The sequence below is a fragment of the Canis lupus genome, chromosome 33 (assembly GCF_011100685.1).
Source record: "Canis lupus familiaris isolate Mischka breed German Shepherd chromosome 33, alternate assembly UU_Cfam_GSD_1.0, whole genome shotgun sequence".
Lineage (NCBI taxonomy): Eukaryota > Metazoa > Chordata > Mammalia > Carnivora > Canidae > Canis > Canis lupus.
Window position 1 is genome coordinate 2,380,905 of NC_049254.1, and position 24,709 is coordinate 2,405,613.

The 24,709-nt window shown below is 41.8% G+C and overlaps 1 long non-coding RNA gene across 6 annotated transcripts in view; it reads left to right on the top strand.

Annotated features, from left to right (window-relative positions):
- LOC102154952 overlaps positions 1-24,709 on the top strand; it is a 92,853-nt gene that overhangs the window by 54,297 nt on the left and 13,847 nt on the right. The window contains exon 1 of one of the 6 annotated variants that reach the window (XR_005383123.1): positions 24,104-24,185. The exons of the other annotated variants lie outside the window; for them this stretch is intronic. This is a non-coding gene — a long non-coding RNA (uncharacterized LOC102154952). Of the gene's footprint in view, positions 1-24,103; positions 24,186-24,709 lie in introns of those variants that run through there. 6 annotated transcript variants of the gene reach the window in all.

The following is a 24,709-nucleotide window of genomic DNA, read 5'->3' on the forward strand; positions in this document are numbered from 1 at the left end:
AAGGAGCTGTCAAGTGGAGGCTGTCTACTGACCCATTAGGCTTTAATGGGATGCATGGAGGCCAAGAAATGGGGAACAAAGGGTCAACAAAGGGGAAAGTCAGAGGCCTGTCCTGGCAGCTCTCCAAAAACAAAAGCAAAAGAAGCCAAATCAAGCCAGCCAGGTGCAAGACAGAAAAAGCCCAAGGTGCTGACCAAATAAGGGAGAAAAGGCAGGAAACTCTGCTCCCAAAGAAATCCCCTCCCCAGGTAATGAATATTCCACCCCCCTAGTTGACAACTGTCAATAAAGGCAAGAACCCCAAGCCCTGGGGTGCAGGGCTCTCCCTTGAGCTCACCAGCTCACATCTCCAGGGTGTGCTCTCACTTTAATAAACTTCCCCACTTGCACCGTTCCCCCTGTATCGGGTCTGTCCTTGAATTCTTTCTTGTAACCAGAGTAAGAGCCTCCAGTGACAGGAACAGTAACAGGAACAGGCTGGGCAGAGGCCTCAGGGCCCAGGGCTCTCCCCATACCTTCTGGAGACAACTCCATTCCCCGCCGCTGGGCAACAAGGGTCCTACCTTCCAGGGCTACCACCCTTTCTTTAATCTAAACTTCCATAAGTGAGATCTTCTTAATTATTGGAAATTCTGCAGATCTTTTGCTGCGTGTTGTAGAACTTAGAGGATTTTATTGCTTAGAGATTGAGGAGCTGACAATTTAGACCACAAATTTAGTACTTTAGAGGCAAGTTACTATGATCTTAGTGTAACACGCTAATTGTACAGAGATGACAGTAGGGTCCAGAGAGACTTAGCCAGTGGTAAACATCTCATTAGGTGCAGGGCACAGATGGGATCCAAGAAGTTTTAGCTTGCAATCCAAACTGTATTCTGCTCTAATATCACTGCCTTTTAAAACTATTCTTAAAATTAGCTTTTTCTTGATGTTTTGATCCTAATTGTGAAAAAGAACCATTGTAATATGAAGGGATGCCTTTGGGTATTACCGAGCTGCTGCTTACTTCGGTGATGGAGGGAATAGTGACCTCTGGAAAAGTGATAAAGAGCTGAACAGGCTTGAAATATTCATTTAAATGGTTTCTCATCTGAAGAATATTCTCTTAAATAAAAAGCCATTACGATTAGCACTCCGATGTACAAAAGGACACCATTAACAAAAGGAAATTACTAAACATACTAAATTAACGTATCAAAAGATCACAAATTGTTCCTTAAAAAGCACAGCCCCTCAAGGCATGCATAAACAATTAGCAAGGAGGTCACAGGGATGTTAACAATGTGTTTGGATTACAGTTTGGCTCTTTGTAAAAGGATGCATTCCTCAGGACCAGGTTAACCAATCTTACTCAAATAGGAAGGAAATAGAGTTTCTGTCACTAAACACTACTTTCCAGCCCTAGACAATCTCCTTTTTTCCACATGAATCAAGCCCTAAGGAAAAGCTAGTTCTGATAAAATGCCTTTGTCAGTTTCAGGGCACACCAGTGCTTTGTGATTTATTTGGGGACATTCTGCCTTTTGGATAAAATAATCCTCTTTGTTATGAAAAATCTGTTCAGAATTCCATCTCACATTTCAGAATCTGAGTGAAGCGGGGAGGCCTAGGACTCAAAGCAGCTCAAAGTGTGAGGTTAGAGCCTTTGAGAGATGGTTCTGATTTAAAGAGGTTGAAGCCCAGGTTTGTAAGATTCCAGTTGGGCTTGGGTCTCAGGAAAATTAAAGCGGTTTTGTGGACTGAAATTGGAAGAATTTAGCCAGGTATAATGGATCATATTCTAACATATTTGTTTGTTGGAGCATACTGTTCATGATAATGAGGAAACAGAGTGGTATTTTGTTTTATTTATGTATTTTGTTTATTTTTGCTTTTGGTGGTAACTAAAGAGAATGTAGCTTTAAGTATAACTTAAAATTTCATTCAGTTTTATAACTTAAATTAATATACATTTAAATGTTAACCTGAAAAAAAAAAAACCGCAATGAGAAGCAAACAAGCATTTATTTGGGATCAAAGGATTGCAATCCAGGAAGCACAGATTCAGGTAGAGACCTAAATAGTGTCCTGCTTGTAGAGTACAAGCAATGGGTTTTTATGAGAAAAAGGAAGGGAGATAATTACAGTTGGGAAAAAAAAAAAGAAAAAAAAAGAAAAAGTTTTCTACAGATGTCAACAAGCTAAACTACTCTGGGTTGTGTTTTTTTTTTAATATAAATTTATTTTTTATTGGTGTTCAATTTGCCAACATATAGAATAACACCCAGTACTCATCCCATTAAGCGCCCCCCTCAGTGCCTGTCACCCAGTCACCCCCACCCCCCGCCCACCTCCCCTTCCACACCCGTAGTTCGTTTCCCAGAGTTAGGAGTCTCTCATGTTCTGTCTCCCTCCCTGATATTTCCCACTCATTTTTTTCTCCTTTCCCTTTATTCCCTTTCACTATTATTTATATTCCCCAAATGAATGAGACCATATAATGTTTGTCCTTCTCTGATTGACTTACTTCACTCAGCATAATACCCTCCAGGTCCATCCACGTGGAAGCAAATGGTGGGTATTTGTCGTTTCCAATGGCTGAGGAATATTCCATTGTATACATAGACCACAGCTTCTCTATCCATTCATCTTTCGATGGACACCGAGGCTCCTTCCACAGTTTGGCTGATTCTATCTTCAGAATGTCCATGACCCTCAGTCTGGTGATCACGACGTCTGTTCTCCCACCAACTTCTCAAGCAATTGCATAAAACACTTGCAGTTTTGTCCTGTCTAAAGGCTTTGGCCCAGTCCTAACAAAGACGGGGAGGGCAGTTTCTCTGCAGTGGCCACTCTGGCTCTATTTTAAGATGGCTCCGGTCATGCCAGTTTCTCACATTTCCCCCTTTGATCTTGATCTTTCTCTGTAACAGTTAAAAGTATTGCTGATAGACTATTAGGAGGCAATGCTGATCATTCCTCAAGCATTTTTGACCCCTCGTGGTCAGGAAGGCTCTTTCCCAATGTGTCCTGTCCCACATAAGAAGGAAAGGGATTTCCTTTGGAGCCGTAGGCCGCGTTTGAGCAACGAGAGCACCAGAGCAGAGAAAGGCTTAACCTTCAAGTTCCCTTACGGCCAAAACACTTGATGCAGTTTCTGGAGCTTCCTCATGTGATGGCACAGAAGCCTTAGAAATCATTTTGAAACACTGAGTAGCCATTGTCTGGTTGACATCTTTGTAACATCGAACTACATAGAGGAGACACGGTTTCACAATGTTGGAAATTCCAATAATAATAAACAAAATGTGGGACGCCTGGGTGGCTCAGCGGTTGAGTGTCTGCCTTCAGCCCAGAGCACGATCCCGCAGTCCCGGGATCGAGTCCTGCATCAGGCTCCCTGCATGGAGCCTGCTTCTCCCTCTGCCTGTGTCTCTGCCTCTCTCTCTCTCTCTCTCTGTCTCTCATTAACAAATAAATTTTTAAAAATCTTAAAAAAATATAAATAAAATGCTGAGTCCAAATTGGAAGGTTGACCTGCACCAAGACACAATTTCTAAGGGCAGCCAGCTAAAAAATCAAAGAACCAGGGGGGTTATCAGTGGGTACTGCATCTCACATCTGGTTTGTGCCTGGATTTTATCCAGTTCTGTTTCAACTCTGCCAGAGGTGGTTACCCAAATACAGCAGGAGGTGTTTATTATGGAACAAACCCCACCTTGTTCAGCTAGGATGTAATCAAGAGCAGTTCTATTATCTAATACAACTCATCTCAGTGAGTTTAGAGAGTCTTTTGAGGTTGGCTATTGCTTTAGCAACTCCTCCTAGAGTTTTAGATAGATATCTGATCATGTATTCATTTACCGCAGGGCCTACCCAAGGAGAAAGGAATCTCCCCAACCTGGCAGCTTCACTGAGGTTGACACCACCAGGATTGGACTATGCATGCAACCAGTGTCATGCTTTTAGTTTCTTTTTTTTAAATTTATTTTTTTATGCTTTTAGTTTCTGAAGGAAATTTAAACGTGATGCCCACTGTTGAATTTCTGATTAATTACATAATGAAATAGGTATAACCAATAATCCAATTGCACAATGACCTTTAGTTTGATAGGAAATTAAACACTGTGTTCCCCATAAGTCCTCTTTCCAAATACAAGTGAAGATATCCTTAAAGGAGCACAAATTATGGACTCCTACAAAGTTATTTAAACCAAGAGTTCGAGGGATATGGAACAATTGAGTTACCTGTAGGTAGAGTACAATTCAACTGGTGGAAGCTGCATGGTCTTAGTTTTTTCTTTTTACAAATATCCTTCTTCAGGTCCTTGGTTTGGGTGGTCAGTGGGTGAAGGTTCAACAATACAATTTATACAAGCTGTTAAGGGAGGAAAGGCAGAAAGATTAGCACTTAAAAGTACTGATGGATCTCCTCATTCATGTACAGGGTGAGTCTTCTGATGACAAATCCAACAGTTTGTTAAGTTTTCTCCATATATGGGGCATTGGAGTATGTGGACAATGAAGTTGTCCTTCCAGGCAGAAATTGAGGAGAAAGGGGATCCCTGGGTGGCGCAGCGGTTTGGCGCCTGCCTTTGGCCCAGGGCGCGATCCTGGAGACCCGGGATCGAATCCCACGTCAGGCTCCCGGTGCATGGAGCCTGCTTCTCCCTCTGCCTATGTCTCTGCCTCTCTCTCTCTCTCTATGTGACTATCATAAATAAATAAAATAAAATAAAAAAGAAATTGAGGAGAAAAAGGAAACGATAGCTATTACAACAAATGTCTGGCCTCCAAAATTTATTCATTAGATAGAGAGGGACTGATCGAAATATGAAAGACAATAGATTGAACTGTTCACACTGTGGTTACAATATGTTCTGCAAAGTCAGGACTCAGGGTATTTTTCAAAACCATCAATCAATGAGGTGGACCTGTTTTAGTAGGGCAATTAACATACAGGAAATAAGGAGTTACAGTATTTAGAAGATATATCAATAATTTGGGGCATGTCAGAAACGTTTTCCAAATTTAAGGAATTTGCCAGTATTGTAAACAGTTCAAATGTGAAGAGGACTATGAGCAGATTCGAAATAATATCTCCACAAGGAATTCCAGTCGTTCCCTAAGTTCTTTTATCTAGGTATTTATGGTAAACATTCCGTAATACTTGTAAACATTCTATGTGTTTTAGAATGCTTTCCCACTCCACAAAATTGTCCTGGCAGTTTCTCCTCACCCAAGCCATCCATTGGGCTCTAGACCATACCTCAACCTTCCCCATGAAACATTGCTCATTTGTCTGTCAATGTCTTCTTTTTGGTCCTTCATCCTTAGATTCAACTGCAAATTCTTAACAATGAAGGCAGAGAATAGACTATAGTTTTAGGCAACAACTTAAGAATCTGTAGATCCTGGTAGAAATCATAATAGATTAGCTTACACCTCTGAAGGCCAGGTCTAGGTTCATCTTTGCAGTATTTGCAAAATGTGCTTTTCTCATTGACTTTGATCTACTATCATTTAGGAGGGCCAGATGACCTTTTCCCTTAGTGAGAGTGTACATTACCTTGTCTATGTTACCTTGATGTGAGACCCCATCCAACTGTAAGATTCCAGAATTTAAAAAGTTCTATTGTTACTTTTAACTAAGAGATTCATCTCCCATACCCTTATTTCCATTGCTTCATTGACATCTGCCAAGTAATATTAATCATGATACTTTCATTGATTTGAAAGAAATCACCCATGTGCTGTGGCCTTGCACCGTAGCTGTAAAATGAAATAGCTCTGCAGCAGTCCATTTTGGGTAATCAATCTTAGGTAACATCACACTTAAGATGACAGCCCAACCCGTGTTCTATTGCCAATTCAATTGAACTCCCTTTACATTGGTCATGTAGCTACCTATAGTCTTTCCCCATTTCAGCTCTGAATATCCTACCAACTGCCACTTACAGATGTATGCATATATATCTTTATGAAAAATAAATCTTATATATGTGTTGGTCAAAATGATCATGGTAAAAAGGATTATTTTTTCCCAAGTAAAGAACAGTCTTCATAGTCAAGATTTTGCTAAAATACAGGCCCAAATGAAACTACCAGACTGTTAATTCTCTTAGTATGAAGTATCTACATTTAGGTCACTTTACTTCATTCAGGTCTCTTCCATACACAAGAAAACAAAACAAGCATTACTTGCAGTTCTTAAATGGTAGCTTTTGAAGTCTGCTTATCAAAGATTTATGGAAGTCTATTAATAGCATTTTTTTGCTGCTCCAGTTGTCTATTTAGAAAACTCTCAAAAAGCATAAAATTGATATTTTGATTGTTGAAGATTTTATTGAAGCTTGTATAGCTCTAGTACTCCTAAAATTGTACACATTTCCAATATAGATTTTCAAGATCCTCACTCTAGCAGAACATAGCACTTTGGTCTCTCTGTGATGTGGAATGGAGTAAATTATTTTTAAATTATTGTGGGATCCATGACATTTTATTTGCATTAGAATAATGACACTTGTTTGGTCCTTTGCAGTTTATAGGGCAATTATCACTAGATGGATTGATTTACAAGTATCTGGAACTTTAATTTATAAAAATCAGTAGATTGTTAAAACTCATTTGATTGTAGGTATCAATTAACTTTTTCTTTAAAGGAAACATCCTAAAATTTAGTAGCTTAAAACACAGCAATCTACTTAATTTACGATTCTGTAGGTTGGCAGTTTGTGCTAGGCTCAGTTGGGTTGTTTCTGCTAATGTGGCCAGGCTCATCTGATCTTTGGCTTGCTTGTGTTATTTTCAGGCAGCTTCTGGATTAACTGATAGACTTGCTGGTCTAGAACAGCTCATCTCTGGTCTGTGTGGTTTTTTAATCACGTAGCAGGCTACGCGGGCTTGTTCATAAGGTGATGATAATAGGATCTTCCAAAGTAGGAAAAGACAACTCCCAAATCACCAGAACTTTTCAAGCTTCTGCTTGCATCACGTTTGCTAACATCTCATTGCCTAAAACGAATCATATATGAGCTCAGAGTGAGAGGGACAAGACTTTCAAAGTTATATGGCCTGAAGTCGTGGTTAGAGGGAAGGGAATTTTTATAGTCCATCTAGTAGAGTGCAAGACTGAGTGTTGTTTCAAGTATCAAGTGATATCCATGGTTCACCTAAATATGCTTGCATATGCTACCTGATAGCGTGCTAAATACATCATCAAACTTCCTTGGGTCAAAGCATTTCATTTTTATTGAATCTTGATGATTAAAACCCAACCTAAAATTCTATTTGTAGTTCTAGACTATATCCTTCTAAAAGAGCACAGAAAAATCCTGTATCTGCAGTACCTTGCACATATTAAACTCTTTATTATTATATTTTCAACTCAAAAACTGGTAATTGGATAACTTAAAAAAAAGTACCTTAAAATGAGTGTTCACCCACTATGTTGGCAAGAAAGAGCAGCTGGATAGAATTCCGTTCCATGCTGATAATGATAATTTCAAAGTGTATAACCTTTTAATAAAACTATTTGATAGCTTAATATCTTTGTGTTTTTTCCTCTGCAGAGTTGCCAACAGGTATAATAGACATTCTTTGAAACACAAATCACTTCCCTTCTCAATCTTTTTTAGTTGGGCAAGATTTTATTCTTTTCTCAAATTAGTGATGATTTTTTTTTTTTTTTTTTTTGTCTTGGAGGTTATTTGGAAGTAAAATGTGATGATATGTTTCTAGGGAGATTTAATCATCATATAAAAAAGAAAAATAGTAATCTCACCCAGGAAAGTGATTTTCAGATATTCTGATAATTAAAGACATAGCAGTTGCCATATAAAAAAAAATTTCAGTAAGAAGAAACTCGGCTCCTATGGTAAGATGGCTTTATATCACTACCTAAATTTATGTTAAATTCTGCTTAAATGAGTTATAATATGCTATACTTTTGTTTGCTTTGACTTCAATCTGGAAAAGATGAAGTAAAGTAAAAGTAACTTTTTATCTTACCTTTGGTTAAAAGTATTTAATATTCTTTAATCGAACAAACGGAGTTTAAAGGTGAAAATTATGTATATGTATGCATGCATGTATATCTGTGTGTGTCATCTATTTTTCATCTAGCCGTCTTCTCTATTCATCTTTAGCAAGAGTGGGAGGAAAGGCACATTGACCACTTTCTCAGTTTATCTTTCTGTTTTCAAACGGTTTATAGCCAAGTGAGAAGGCTATTTACAGGATATAATCTGAGGAACATTCATCATGTTTGCAAGCAGCATGCTCAGAAAAGTATCAGCAAACCATTTGTATAAAATAATTGAAAATATCAAAGTTCCCAGCTTGGCTATACCAGCATTGTGATCTATCATTTATGTGTTCGTTCATTTATTAAACATCAATGCCGTGGGCCAGGCACTGTCGTGAGTCCTGAGAATTCACGGCGCTTGCCCAGGTAAGCTGGGTGGTTTGCTCATGATGACATGAGACCTTCAACCCCCTTCAACCCCACTCTTGTCTGTCATCTGGAGAAGAGAACTCATGACTGTGTAATAATCACCTGAACCAGTTCTTGACAAAAGGTGATTTTCAAAGAGAATTACATGTATCTAGTTCCTAGCCTTAAACATTTACAATTTAGGGGATGTATATTACTTATATTGATATATCTGCACACTAAAGAATCACAAACCCAAAGAGATAAATAAGGTATTAGTTGTTTTTTGGTTTTTGTTTTTACATGTCCTTTTGCAATTCAGGTATGTTTCTTCCTCAATTATGGATCACAGCGTTTTTCTTCACTTTTTAAACTTGCTTCCCTTTGCCTTGGAATAAAGTCCTAAACACATACCAAATCAATAAGGATTTTCTCTGATCTAATCTCAAACTTCCCATTTTCTTCTACTATATCATTTTACAAACCCTAAACTAAATCCATATTTATTTTTTCTATATATCCTATGCCTTTATCGCTCTTAATTTTGCCTGTGTTCTACCCTCAGCTTGGAATCTCCTTTTCCAATTTTTCTATCCATCAAGCTCCAATTTTCTCACTAAAAGCACAGTTCAAACATCACCTGCTTTAAATGCTTTGCTTGGTTTGCTTGTCATAAAGAGCTTCTCTCTCATATGGTAGATATTCATTAAATATTTGTTGAGTAAGTTAGTCATGCCAGGCTTTGTACTCAGGACTTATTTAATTTGGGGTTACATTATACATAACTATTGTATCTTTTTTTTTCACTCATTAGTTTATAAGGCCTGTGAGAGATAGGACCACTTGTTAATCATTTTCTAAGACGTAGTACAATACCTTCTTCTCAATACAAGGTTAAGAACTGAATTGAATTCCAGGCAGTTTCCAGAATTAGAGTGTCGATAAGTACTGTCACAGGCCTAGATAGAGGGAAGGGCATTTTGGATGTCAGCGACAATGTCATAGGCAGCAGGCCTTCCACTCTATTAAGACAAGTTTACCTGTGTAAGGTAGTGAATACGTTTTCGGGATGGCCTACAGTGTCTACTTTGGGTGGCTGTTGAATTTCCTCTTCATCTGTGAAGTCAACTTGAAAAAAAACCCATGATCAAAGTGAAGGTTCACTGCTGATTTGTTTTATGATCTTGGCCAAGCTACTCAGTGCCACAGTTTTCCTCCTCTGTAAATGAGGTTGATGACGTTTGCTCTGATGACCTTCTAGACTTGCTATGAGGATCAGATATAACAGGATAGTCACAGATATTCACAAAAATAAAAGCTGCATTATTCCAAATCTTCTTAGAACTGATTTGACATTTTCCGAAGGCCCTGGCACGGAAACCAGGCTTTTGACGTATTATAGAAAAGTGATATTTTATTTAGGAGGACAGCGGGGGAAGAGGTCTCCTTAAAGAGAGATCTCCTCATCTAGCTGGTTTCCTGCCTTCCCTGTGTACTTTTCGTGATGCATCCTTTTTACTGGATAGTAATGATCAAGATTCCTAATAATAGGGGCGGGGGGGGGGGGAGGGGGGTGGCGCTCAGCGGCTGAGTGGCTGCCTTGGGCCCAGGTCGTGACCCGGGGTCACTGGATGAGTCCCACGTTGGGCTCCCCCGCAGGAGCCTACTTCTCCCTCGGCCTGTGTCTCTGTGTCTCTCATGAATAAATAAATAAATAAATAAAATCTTAAAAAAAAGAAAAAGATTCGTCGTAATAGATATCCCGGTTTACTTCCTCACTGTCTCGTGGGCAAGGCTACCGGCCTGATGGGAGCGTCAAGGCCTGTGGCCCTCACTGCTGAGTAAACAGTACCTGGGAGCCTAAAGGGATTCTTGTGGAACCCATCGGGATTAGGGGAGCTCTAATTTCAACGTGACTAAAGATCGCAGAGTCTGCCACCATATGCAGACTCCGAATTTCACCTGGGAGATGTGGATTTCGCGCTCTGGTGCGAGCCCAGGACGGCACCGCGGAGCCCCCGGACCGCGCTCGCGCTGGCTGAAGGCTCAGCAGCCCCCTTGACCCAGGGCACCGTGGAGGGGACGAGCGCCGCCCCCAGGGCTGCGGCGGGGCGGGGGGGGGGGACAGGTGAGCCGCCCGCCTTCTCCCGCCTGCCCCCCCCCCCCTCGCCCCGCGCTGCCCCAGGACAGCCGGAAAGTCGGTTCCTCCCATTGGGCCGTCGCTATCCATTTGGGGCCTGAGCAGGGATTCAGGGACAGGCCGCGGCTCCTCGGCCTCGAGCCCGGGGCACGGGACCTGGCCAAGGACGGCTGACCGACCCGCGCCCCCAGGTCCCCCCCAGCCCCCCCAGCCCCCCCAGGCCCGCTGCGGCCCCCCGGCCGTCTGCACCCTCCGCCGCGTGCACGCAGGTCGCGTGTCCCAACAGCGAGGCTCCTTTGCTCTGAAGGTTTCACGGAAGGCTGTTACCCTTAGAACTCCTACTGTTCTGCCACCAGCCCCGCGTCCCCGTGGGTGGCCCGTCTCGGGGCACCCCGCCTTCCGCGCCGGGCATGCCCGGGTAGCCCCCGCGTTTGCAGGATTACCTTTTCCAGGCAAGGCAGAGGAAGGGGAGAAAGTCCGGGATTTGCCTGCTGTAAAACTCGCTGTCCTGGGCCGCCCAGTGGCTCAGTAGGGGAGGCGTCTGCCTCGGGCGCGGGTCAGAGATCAGGGCCCGGGATGGAGCCCGCGTGGGGCTTCCTGACCCCCACTACCGCTGCCCCTGCTTGTGCTTTCTCTCTCTCTGTCAAATTAAAACCAAAATTCATTTTGTCAAACGACCAGGAGGTTCTTGTTTTTACAGCCTGCGTTGGGGTGCAGCCTTTGCATAAGGAGACTGTTGCAGGAAACTGGGACCTGCCTCGGATGTAGGAATAGCGCATTCTGTGGGGCCAGAGACTAAGCACCCATCACCCTTCCCTTTGTTGGCGGATCTTGGGAGTGGCTGCTTGGGCGCTGGGCGGTCAGTCAGCTGTCCCCCGAAGGCTGGGAGAACCTAAAGGTCGGGAGGTATTTAAAATACACGAAAAGTGTGGAGCAGAGGCTGGCATCTTCGTTGAGGGGGCAAATAACTCCAGAAGGTGACTGTCCGGAGGGGGCTAAGCAGCTAGTGCAAGGACAGTAGGATTGGCTTTCTCAGTGAGCAAATTCTTTGGGAGACAATAACATGGAATTGATGTATCACCAGTTCCTTCAGGCCCGGGGAAGCACAGTCAACAGTTTTCTTTTCTTTTCTTTTCTTTTTTTTTTTTTAATTTTTATTTATTTATGATAGTCACACAGAGAGAGAGAGAGAGGCAGAGACCCATGCACCGGGAGCCCGACGTGGGATTCTATCCCGGGTCTCCAGGATCGCGCCCTGGGCCAAAGGCAGGCGCTAAACCGTTGCACCACCCAGGGATCCCCTCAACAGTTTTCTTTTGGCTCAACTAACTCATCCTGACTGTCCAAAATGAGGGGAGGTCGAGTCAAATTCCTCTTCAGGCCAGGAGGGTGACAAATACACGAGCAGAGGAGCCTGGATGTAAGCAACATTTCTGGATGCATTTGCCCTCTTTGACTAAGTGTTCTTTTCTTTTGCCAGAAGTGTGGATACCAAAAGATTTCACTTTCTCATGATCCTACTGTGGGAAGAGAAACAAAGACAGGGGCTAAAGGAGCAGGCTAAGTGAGGTGATGGACGGCAGTGGGACATGGCGCATCAGGGCGCCAAGGCCCCTCCTGAGATGGGCCTGGCTGGGGATGGCCCGCTGGAATGTGGGCCGGCCTGTCGGGGCTTCTGTTTTCAACAGAAACTAGAAAACCAAATTCTTAGATGGAACTCCTGATTTTTAAATTACGGCTGCCAGTTTAACTTCTTTATGCAGCCTTTTCCCCAGGACTGAGAGTCTTAATGCAATGGTTATATAACCATCTCAGCAGCCTTTGCTCCTGGCCCAGAGCAAACTCCTCTGATTTATGTTGCCCTAAGTCCTACAAGATAGTTTCCCAGTGAGTTGGATAAACAACTCTCTTTTCTTTTACCTAGAGCTTAATGGATCGTTTTTTTTCTTTTGCCATTGGCTTTGGGAAATTCCCCTTCAATGCATCATTGGAGGAACATAACAATAGGCTTATTATAAAACACATCTCAGTATCCACATGTCACTTCATGGACCCTAAAACACCACATGTATGTGACAATAAAGGACCATAGACATGCTCAGCAATACTATTTAGAAAAGGGTCTCGCTTTGGTAATAGATGTTTCAGGAATATTTGGTGAATTTTCAACGCTGTGATTGTGGAGAACAATAGGAGTTCTAAGGATAACAGCCTTTCATGAAACCATCATTTATGGATGTGAAGGAGCCCTTAATAATCAAAACACAAACCAAAACAAAAAGCAAGCTATTCACAAGTCTTCTCAAAAAAAAAAAAAGAATAATAGTGGGGCAAACAAAAGTGTTATGGCTTCAAAGGTTATTCAGACATATTAATCAAGTGCTATACATGATAATAAAAATGGTATAATCTGAAGGAAAATTCAGAATTAAAAATAATCATACATAAAGGATATTTTAGGTAGCTCTCTATTTAGCTCCTATTCTTATACTTAAGGAATACTTTCAAATTTCAAGAACCTCTTTGAAGTTCCGTAAATTTCCATATTTTGGGGTCATGGTCCTGTGTGCGGGGCATAACTTTTTTCTTGTCCTTGTGATAAGGATAGTCAATGATTGCAAAGCATTTTTAGAATATGAATTTTATCTTATGACACATTCTCAACTTAGGGTAATACGGAGCTTTCCTAAAATTCTGATGCTCTGAATCATTAAAATCCATGCTTTATCTTCTAGGCTCAAAAATATGAACGTCATCTGATTTAGTGGAGCATTGAATCATTTCCCCCCTGCCTTATCATCTCTTCATCTGATTACATGAGGTAGCCAATCCATCCATCACACATATGAGTCCCTCCTGTAAGTCTGATCGTGAGTTCCCCATTGCCCAGTGATCCATGGCTGTATACAAATGACACTAAAGCTGGTGGTTTAGAGCCACAACAGTCATTTATTTTTCTCATGAATCTGAGGTTATCTGTTGCTCTGAAGAGACAGCTCATGTCCGGCCTGTGTAGGATCCCTGGGAGGCCTGTGCAGGGCTGAGAGCCCACTTTCAGGTGACTCCTTTATGTGGTGGGGAACTGGGTGCTGGCTGTTGACGGGCAGGTCATCCTGGGCTTCTCCTCATGACATTGTGAGTTTGATCACGGTGCAGTGGCTGTTCCAGGAACAAGGAGAGACGACAGAAAGTGCAAGCTGCAGGCTTCTTAGGGGCCAGACCTGTAAAACAGCAAAGTAACACTGGCTGTTTAAATATGGCTGTCATATTTGGTTGGCTGTGCAGTCCAGCATCCACCAGATTCAAGGGAGGAGTGTCAATGGGAGGAGTGTCAAAGGAAACAAAAACTCTATTCGCCCACCTTTAAAATTTCATCTGCTAACACGACCACCCTCGCCATCACTACCTCCCCACCCAACTCTACTTCATTTGCCTGGATTTCAACCACATGGAGCAAATGATCCGCCATAACGGGGTTGCTTTTTTGTTTCTTGGTATGTCTTAAAAAACTATCTTCTTGGACTATTCTTATCCAGCTGTGTATCCAGGGTCCCATTCCCAGGGAAAGTGTCCCTGGGTCACTGGCATCTTTCCTAACTCCTCTCAGGAAGTAACGTTAAGGACATTTCTCAGTGCTTACCTACTCTACAGTCGTCGAGTACAGTGTTTCTTGGCCCCTCCTGGCATAATGCAGAGTGAGAAGGGAGTAATTCTCCATTGAAATTGCATAGATTCTGGCGAATTAGAGATTTATTGGAGGATTAAATTTGTATAGACTTGGAATCTAGTTATATCTCTACCATTCAGGTGTGTATCACCGTAGGTAAGTCGCCTAAGCTCCTGTGAATTTTCTTAGCCTGACTTCCTTCAATTCTCACAAGAGGTAACAGTGTCTGTCCTGAGGCCTCACGGGAGCCTAGCAAGGTGAATAAAATTTCATGTAAAAAGCACTTAAAATACATAAAGAGCTACTGAAATACATATCTTTAGAAACTATCAAATGGGGCAGCCCGGGTGGCTCAGCGGTTTAGCACTGCCTTCGGCCCAGGGTGTGATCCTGGAGTCACAGGATCAAGTCCCACATGGGGCTCCCTTTATGGAGCCTGCTTCCCCCTCTGCCTGTGTCTCTGCCTCTCTCTCTCTCTCTCTCTCTCCCTGTGTCTCTTGTGAATAAATGAATAAAATCTTAAAAAAAAAAAAAAAACTATCAAATGACCATAGGTAATATTGGAAGAATTGAGCCAAAGAAATAAAGACGACTTTCGCATCCAGTTTGTCCATGTAGCGTTTAAGATCAATATTTTTTGCAAACTGCCATGGTATCAAGTGACTTTTATTTTTCTCCAGTTTTATTGAGATGTGATTGGCATATAATATTGTGTAAATGTAAGCTGTGCAATGTAATGCATATTGCAAACTGATTGCCTCCGTAGGGTTAGTTAACACCTCCATCGCCTCATGTAATCACTGCTAGGTGTGTGTGAGATGATGTTTCAGATCCGCTCTGAGCAACTTTCAATATATAATATAGTGCTGTTAACTATCGTCACCATGCTGCACATTAGCTCCCCAACACTTACTCATCTTATAACTAGAGGTTTGCACCCTTTGACCAACATGCCCCCACTTTCCCACCATTCTACTTTCTACGAATTCAGCTTTTTAAGATTTCTCATATGTAAGAACATATACAGTATCTCTTTTTTCTGACTTACAAAAAAATACATACTTTTAAAGTCATCAATGGAAACATCTTTTTTCTTAAAAAAAAAAAAAGATTTGTTTTAAAGAGAAAGAGTATAGAAGCAGAGGGAGGGGGAAGGGGGAGGGGGTGAGAGGCTCCTCAGGACGACTTTCCCGCAGAGCCCCGAGCCCATCCCAGGACCCCAAGATCATGACCCGAGCTGGAAAAGGTGGCCAGTGTTGACCTGACTACAAGCATCATGCAAAGAGAGAAATACCACTTGTATATCATTTCAATCTCTACTTTATTGAGGTCACGAAATTCTGAAAAACTTCATGAAGGATTAAAGCCCCGCTGCCTCTAGCTGCGGCCCGTCGGGCGTCATCGGAAGAACGCGGGACACGCTGAGCTTCTGCTGCTCACCTGCGGTGGGCCGTAAGCATTTATGTAGGAAAAAATCGGTTTTGCCAGGTTTTAAGGATCCAGGGAAAGAATTTTATTTTAAATTCATCATGGAGTTTGAGACAGAACACTTGAAAATATCTGTTCCTTAAGGGATGCTCCTTCTGGGGACAGCGAATGGGAAACCCAGTTTTCTTGACCTGAAATGAGGTGGCTTCTTCAAAAGTAAGTAGCTCTTCCCCTTATGTGGAGAAAAAAAAAAAAAAAAAAAAAGGAGTGGGAAAATGTTTTCAAGGGAATGAGGGATGTGAGTGTCGGGATTGCCGCGGCGGGGCCGGCGCTGAGTGTGCAAGGGCGGCCTGAACCCCGGGGGAGGCGGCCTCGGGCTGCGGCGGGGGAGGCCCGCAGGTGCAGGTGCAGGTGCGAGCAGAGAGCCCTGGGGCGGCCCGGGGGCCAGGACGGGACACTGGGAGAGGACAGTACGGGAGGGCGGCCTGACCCCCAGGGGAGGCGGCCTCGGGCTGCGGCGGGGGAGGCCCCGCAGGTGCAGGTGCAGCTGCAGGTGCAGGTGCACGGTGCGAGCCGAGAGCGCTGGGGCGGCCCAGGCCGGGCCGGGACCCCGGGAGAGGACAGTACGGGAGGGCGGCGGAGCCCTGAGCCCGGGCCGAGGGCATCACCTGCCGGCCGCGTGCAGGCGGGAGCACGAGTGTGAGCAGGAGCAGCACCGCCTCCACAAGGGAAAGTTGCGGTGAGGCCTGCGGCCCTGCGGCCCTGCGGGGCAAGGGGCAGGTGCCGTCGCAGCTGAGGCCTGTCCTGCCGCACAGGGCACTGCATCAATTCGAAAGGGTCAGAGAAAGAGAATGGAAAGGACGAGGCCTGCAGTCCTCTGACAGGGTCATTTTTTAAAAAATATATTTTACTGACTCCCCTCCACAGGGGTGGGGTGTAGCACAGCCAGAGCTCACTGGTTGCACAGAATGTCTGGTCCCTCCCCAGGTGGGAACACGGCCCGCGTGTCCTTGTGTGGCCCCTCCGCAGCCCAGGCGGGGTGTGTGCGTGTGTGTGTGCGTGTCAAGGCAGACCCCTGTGACCTTGCCGCTCCCCCATCACACACTTGAGAAGAGAAAACCCGGGTACAGCGGGGGTTTGGGCGGAGGCAGAGGCCACCCTGCTCCTTCCCCTTCATCCAGGCTCAATCCTTAGGCCCGCTGTGGGAGGCCAGAGGCTCTCATCGCACGTTCTGTCTTCCCGTTTGAAGGGCCCCCCTCAACCTCACAGGGGGTGCTGAGGGAGAGGAGGGCAGAGACTCTAGGAGCCCGGGGAGAGAGGGTGCCTGCCCGCTAGCCCCTTCTCAACCCTTCACCGAGGCCGGCGCTGGAAAGAACAGTCAGAGCTGCGCGGGGCCCTGCCTGACACGGTCACTGTCTCCCAGGACCCGTGGCATCAGCCAGGTCCTTCTGAACCCTGATCTTGCATCTTCCCTGGACCTCAGTTCTCAGATATTCTGGAAATGAAAGACTTCCTGGAAAACAAGTGTAGTCCCTTCCAAAGTGGCCTCCACCCTGTTTTGGGATAGAGAAGTGGAGAGCTTTCAGGGTAGTTTTTTTGTTTTTTGTTTTTGTTGTTGTTTTTGTTGTTGTTGTTTGTTTTTTGGTCCCCCTGGTGGATTTCATACACATTGAGAAAAAGAGAGAGTAAAAGCTATTAATAGTTAGTTGAGACTTGACTATAAGATATTTTTCTGATTTTGCGGGTGGCAAGTAATGTTCAAATCCACTTTTGGATATTGCTGATGAAGCATTTTATGGAGTAGAAAGGATTTTGGATTTGTTTTCTTAAAATAAAGAAAATGATCTATTTGTTCTAAGTTCTCCTGTACCAGTCACCTTAATTCTGTTTGATGCCATTCTTTGGAAAGTTCTGGTTTATAAGAAACCTTTCTCTGGTAAAAGTAACTTTAGAGATCATTGTTAAACTCAAGTGAAGAGTAATCAGAAATTAAAAAAATTTCATCCATTGCCTGCCTCGTTCTTTGTATACATTTTCTGCAATTGATCAAATTATTTTCTATATTCATTGATTCACACAAATGTACTTAGATTTTAAATGTCCTCTGTAAGTGAATTGAATCTACCCCACTGGTTTCCAAAATCATACGTACCCACCCACAAGGCGCTGGGATGTGAGTGAAACTGCTAGAACTCATGATTTATATCATTTTGTAATTGTCTTAAAAATGTTTGTGTATGTTTAAGTGTATGCATATTATGGCAATACAATACTTTTATAGAATGTGTGAACAGATATTTCATATTTATATAGATTTTTGAATAAATATATCCCATATTTAATATATATACCTATATAAATATATAATATATACCTATATATATTATATATATAAATATAATATATATATGTAATATATATACCTATTGTCTAGAAAATATATGTTTTTAGAGAAGCTCTTTTTGCTGTTAACTTGCCTCTAGCCACAGGTAATTGCAACTGATTCAGACTAGATTGATCAGAATCTTTCTGAATTTTGCAGTTGAGTCAGAGAATCATATTCTGTCTAGATCGGCCAATATTGTAAGACCATCTAGTGTCCTGTGCTCTGCTCTATGGAAAAAACCAAGCTAGTCTAAAGGATACAAATGAAGATGAAATAAGTGGAGATGAGATATGTAGAAAATATCTTTTTCTCAAAGATTCTGGGGACTACCTACATTTCCCACTCGTGAAGTTCAATAAAATGTCTTAGGGTCCTTACAACATATTTTGAGTTTCTGTCAAGTGACAGAAACTTGTTTAATCAATGCCACTATCAGAAGTACACAGAAATCTTATTTATTAACAGTTTATCTCTTAAATGATAAATATTCTGGTGACAAAGCTTCAGTCTACTTCCTAATGGTAGAAGAAATAGAACCCAGAAATTTGATTTTAATCTTTTAAAAAACAGTTTGACTTTGATTATAAAAACATACATGTTGATGAGGGGCAAGATATATAAAGTATAGGTGAATTTAAGAAATAAATAAAAATCACCTGATATCTCATCATTCTTAAAAGGTTTTATAAGTAGTATTTTATTTTATACCTAATTTTTATAAATTTGTCATCAATGTATCTAATGTTATTTTTTCCAAAATGTATTTAATACTGTATATCCAATCTTCTATTCAGTATGTGTTTTCTGTTTAATATTATATCATAAAACCTATATTATTACCGTAAAACTTGACTCGAATATGCTTTTGAAGTGATAGTATTAATTCCACAGTGTAGATGCACCATATTGTATCTACTAATCCTGTAAGTTCTCTAAGCTTTTTGTAACTTTTGGCCAGAATATCTAACACTGAAATTAATATATGCTCTCACCCGTGAGTTTTTTTCTTTACCTAATTAATTAATTAATATTGAAGTAGGGTTGACACATGTTACCTTTGTTTCTGGTGTACCACATAGCGATTTGACAGCTCTGTACATCATCTTATGCTCACCACAAGTGTAGCTGCCATCCGTCAGCATGCAGTGCTATTACACTACCATTGACTGTATTCCCATGTTTTACCTTTTATCCCTATGATTTACTCATACTGCAACTGGGAGCTTGTATTTCCCACTCCCCTGCACCCGTCTTGCCCGTCCCCCACCCACTGCCACTCTGGCAACTACCAGTCTGTGCTCTGTATTTATTTAGCTTCTTCCCTCCTTCTCTCCCTTCCTTCTTTCCCTTTTCTTTAAAATCTGTTTTCTTTTCGAGAGTCCACAAAAAAAGTGAAATCCTGTGGTATTTGTCTCTTATTTCACTTAGTCTAACATCTTCTAGGTCCATCTGTGTTGCAAATGGCAGATCTCATTCTTTTTTATGGCCAGGTAAGAAGTTTTGGACTGCATCTCTGGATATTTCCATAGAATAGTGAGATACATACATTATGGATCAAAAAAGCATGATCATTTTAAAAAGACTGATTTGTTTTGCAGAGATGGTTATAGCAAATTTTCGACAGCAACATTTGAATACCCATCTCACTGGAATCTCACCTGTAGGGCATATGATACCTTAAAAATTGTCCAAGTATTACTTTATGTTATCATTAAATATATTATTCAAAAGCTTTATACAGTAGACAATAGAAGATTTTAAAAATGAAATAGATTTACAAAATCAAATAACTCAATGAGATTTAAGAAAATGTGCCAAACACAACCTCAGAGAGTCTAGTATTGATAAACTGTAAAATATCATGGTGATGTGTAAACAAAGGTACTTTAAACCGTAGAGATGAGTTTGCAAAGAATTTTAGAATTATATGCAAATCTGTATAAGAAATAGAATACCCAAGAAATTATCAGAAAATATCAGGTGTATATCCAAGCAGTATTAGAGAATAAATGATGCATAAAGGAATAGAAAATAATGTGAAGAGGAAGGAAATGAGCATCTGGGTATGGCATTGAAATATTTGCTTGTAGATCAAGAGGCACATGATGGAAGAAGGAGGGGCATCTAAAACTGGGAATAAGCCAAATACTAGGAAATTCATATATAACGGGGGAAAATAAGCACAATGCTTATTTCTCTGTACACATACTGCCCCATCTTTCTTTGATAATTTCCTTACACTTCACTTTGCCTTAGTAAACACATTTAAAGAGAATTCTCCAAAGTCAAAGAGGTGATAGATGGTAGGTGATGGAATAAGCAGCCACAGAGAGTAAACTGGAGGGTTTACTTCTTAGTTCTCTTGAGAAGCCGGTTTCATTATTTGAAACCAACTTGTCTATTTTTCTCCTTTGATGTGTTGTTTTTTTTTTTTTTTTAAATATTTTTATTTTTTTAAATTTTTATTTATTTATGATAGTTACAGAGAGAGAGAGAGGCAGAGACACAGGCAGAGGGAGAAGCAGGCTCCATGCACCGGGAGCCTGACGTGGGATTCGATCCCGGGTCTCCAGGATCGCGCCCTGGGCCAAAGGCAGGCACCAAACCGCTGCGCCACCCAGGGATCCCCTTTGATGTGTTGTTAAAGAAAGTTTTGCAAATTGAATATTGCTTCTGTTCTAATATTCTAAAACTGTGCTGATGCAGAGAGAATGCTCCAAGGTTAATAACTTAATCTTTTATCATATAGAACTTCATATATATTCTAACTGTGATCATGTTCCAAATTGTGCCTTAAAACAGCTCATTAATAATAGCTGATGTCTTTACATTTTAAGGTAGGTCAATTATATTTGACATGATGGTTGAATTTCATTAAAAGGTAGAAAACATTAATCTTCTAAGTTTAAGAAACTTTTTTTTTGCTTATAAAGGAGGGCTTTTGGGAGGGGGAGTTTGAAATGCATAAGAATGTAGCACATTTGATTTAAGAGGAAATGTCCAGTTGTTTTATATTAAATATGTATCCTTAGAATACAGGTTTTTGAGAGTAAATGGGCAGCCACTGTCTCAGCCCAGATTTCCCCAAAGTAGTGCTCAAGCAAGGTTTTGCATACAGATATTTTATTTAGGAACAGGATCTTGCAGAGCAGGAATGAGGGATAGGGGTATACAGTGGGACTTTCTAGGAGACCAAAAAAATGTATTTTAGACATCTCTGACAGAAAGGAGGGCATATGTCTGTCAACTGCTGTCCCCCATTGGGCAAGCAGGGTTCCACAGGCAGTGCCTCATTCATGTTTCGAGGTTCCACCGTGTGCGTGGTGACTGTTCCCACTGACATCTCACATTGTGCCGTTGGAGAAACCCCCATACAGGAAGTGAGCAGTGTATATCCGTGGTGAGTCTGTGGCGAGGTGCAGGGTTGTAACCTCCTAAGATCTGGTGACCCCAGCTGGAGTAAGGAGCAATGCTGGAAAGACTTGAAATTAGGCACAAGGGTTGTATATGGAGTCTAATCCTTGTAGCCCTCAGATGTATTCACAGTCTGCAATTCCCAGGATTATTTGAACGAGGTAGTGTTCCCAATGGTAAAGCTTGTCCCGCGGCTGTAATTGATATTCATTATCTACGTCTTCAAATATCCATTCTAGGTTTATGTCACCTTCAGTCAGAATTTCGGCTCATCTATGTGGCTTGTCTAGTGAAATGATCCTTCAGATCCAGAAGAGCTGACTGTTTAACTGAATTGTTTTATTGTACCTTAGTTGCTGTAATTGTTTGTTCACAGCTATTAAGGAGCACAGAAGAGCCAAGAGACACCCCCATGAATCACTTGTTTTCCAGACATACTCCTCACCTGCTATGGTAGTGGCAGTCCTCTCTCCTCATGGTAGTCATGGTCAATACTCCCCAAGTATAGTAATTTATTTATTTTTTTGGTCTGTTGATTCTTTGATGTGAGGATCCCAACATAATACTTATAGCTTTAAGTTCAATGGAGCCTTTACTGTATTCCCTGGTGGCAGGACCTGTTTTTCCTCTAGAAATTCTACTCTAATGTGGGAATAAGAAGCAAAAATTCTGCAGGTGCATTATTAGTGGGAGTTTTGAATATAAATGTTGATCATATATGGACCTATGTATTCTAATTATCAGGACACAGTTTTAGCTTTTGGTTTTGGTTCAGCACATGAAACTCATTCTGGAGATAAGGACACTGACTCTACGGGATCTTGTCCCCAAGCTGGCAACATGGCCGAGCCTCTATATAGCGTGTTTCTACTGGGTTGAATGTTCTGGGTAGCAAGCTTTGTAAAAAACTGGAGGATCCATCATCATCTTCCCATTGTTACACCTCTTTCCACCATAATAAGCCCCTTACTCTCATATACAACTGTGTAACGTACAATCTGAATGACTGATGGTGCTGGAAGAGGCATTTGAGAAAGGGAAGGACAGATCCCTATCCCAGAATAGATATTGAATTTGGTAAGGATTTGTCACTTATCCTCCAAGATGTTAAAGGTCAGATGTAGTCAAAGTGCCAAAAAGTGCATAGCTATTCTCCTTGAGGGATGGTGCCACATTGAAGGCGTGGTATTATTTTTGCTGCCAGTAAGTTGATTATTTAGCCGTGGCAGTCGTGATCAGTCCTGCTGAGAGGGAACCCGTGCGGTTGGGTCCCTGTTCAACCTCCTCCCCTTCATCCGTGGCTCATTTCTCCAGCATTGGGTGGCTGAGGGAGAAGGCCAGCATTCCTGGGACGTGCAATTCTGTTTGTTGGATGGTTCCGTCTTACGCCTGCAGTAGGTACATTCTTATGAGCCTCATTGGGAGGATGAGAACATCGGCATAGGGCCATACAGAGTTAATGTCCGAGTGTACCGCTCACAACTTGGCTACTCAGGGGTTGTCCTTTCACCGTTGGTATTTACAGCCGTTGCTGGATGAGAGTATAGCAGAGCAGCATTCACCATGTGGCCAATACCAATACCCATCCATCTGTAAACCAGGTCTAGGAATTTTCCTTCTTGGTCGATTAGTTCTAGGACACTTCTCCAAAAGGCCAAGTCTCTATCTGAATTAGCAGATGTGGGGGCTGTGCTTGTTCATTTGTTTTCTAATAACTTACTTGCATTTTCTGGGTCTGCTGAGGCAGCATTCTGAACAGGTCGTGTCTATCATGCGGTTGGGTGCTGCCTGCTAATGTTACGGGACGGGCAGCTCCGATCCACAGTCACTCACTATCTCCCACTAGTCTTCAGTTTGTATCAAGATTCACTAATACAACAGGAGGTATTTTTCAAGCTTTGGTCGCTCTGCCACAGAAAACCTGGCCTTGTTGCAAAATCCTTAGAATTTGTGCAGGGACTCTTCTATCATGGCTTACCACATGTGCTGCGAAGATTTTCTTTTCTTTTTTTTTTTTAATTTATCATATGTACTTCTAGCATCCTCAGACATGAGAGGTCATATGACCTGAGTTTCAGGACAGCTTGCATAGATCTTAGACGTCCTGCAGAAGCTTCTGTTACTCTGGGAACAATTAAAAACTGTCAGTATTATAAGTTACTTCATAAATAGTTAAAAAAAAAACCTTTCAAATTTCTTCCAGATATCAAAAAGGGCTACAAATTGACATGTTTCTTTTTTCACCATAGAGCATGTAACATAGAGCATATTGTCCTTATCTTAAACAGAATGTCTCAGTATTCTTCTGACCCCTGGACATCTATAAACTTCACAATAGAGTATACCCCTGAGTTATCATGATATTTATTTTTTACCCCCTGTCAATTCTGTCTTACAAGATTACTAACTGTTCCTTGAGTGCTGATTAGCAGTATTCTATTTTATTTATTTTATATTTTTAAAAATATTTTAATTATTTATTCATGAGAGACACAGAGAGAGGCAGAGACACAGGCAGAGGTAGAAGAAGGCTCCCTGTGGGGACCCTGATGCAGGACTCATTCCCAGGACCCTGGGGTCAGGACCTGAGCCAAAGGCAGATGCTCAACCAATTAGCATTATTTACATTATAATTGTCCAATAATGTTGTTCTGCAGAATTTCAAGATGATCAAATTCCCTGTGTAATAAGATCATTCCCTGTGTAATAAGATCCTTTCCTGAGGACAGAGAGTGAGGTGGGTAGTTGACAGTCTTGAAAAAAGAGTGAATGTGTACTGCTTTCTCTTCCAAGAAAAAGAGAAGTGCTCTCTATCTTCTGTACTGGTAGTGGTTGGAAAAAATATATCCAGTAGATCAATAACCACATACAAAATGCCAGGGGCTATGTTGATAAGTTTTAGTAAAGAACTACTTCCAGCACAGAAGCTGCTGTGAGTAAGGCTACCATTTGGTTAAGTTTATAATAATCCCTCTTCGTTTGTTACAATCCATCTACCTTTTCATAGACAAACAGGTGAATTGAAAAAAGGTTTGTGGGAAGTGGCAGCGGTATCTGAATCCCTCCAGGATTGAAATACTGCTTTTTTCTTTGCAATATTGACAGACTTCAGTGGCAGGTTAAATTGCTTCTGCTTATCCTTCCTACCATATGGCTCTTACGTCATAGGTTGGAGAACTAATGTGAGAGTATGCCAGCTACTTCATATAGCCAGTCAATTATGCAATTAGAGACTGAAGATTTAAGACCAGAATCAATCAG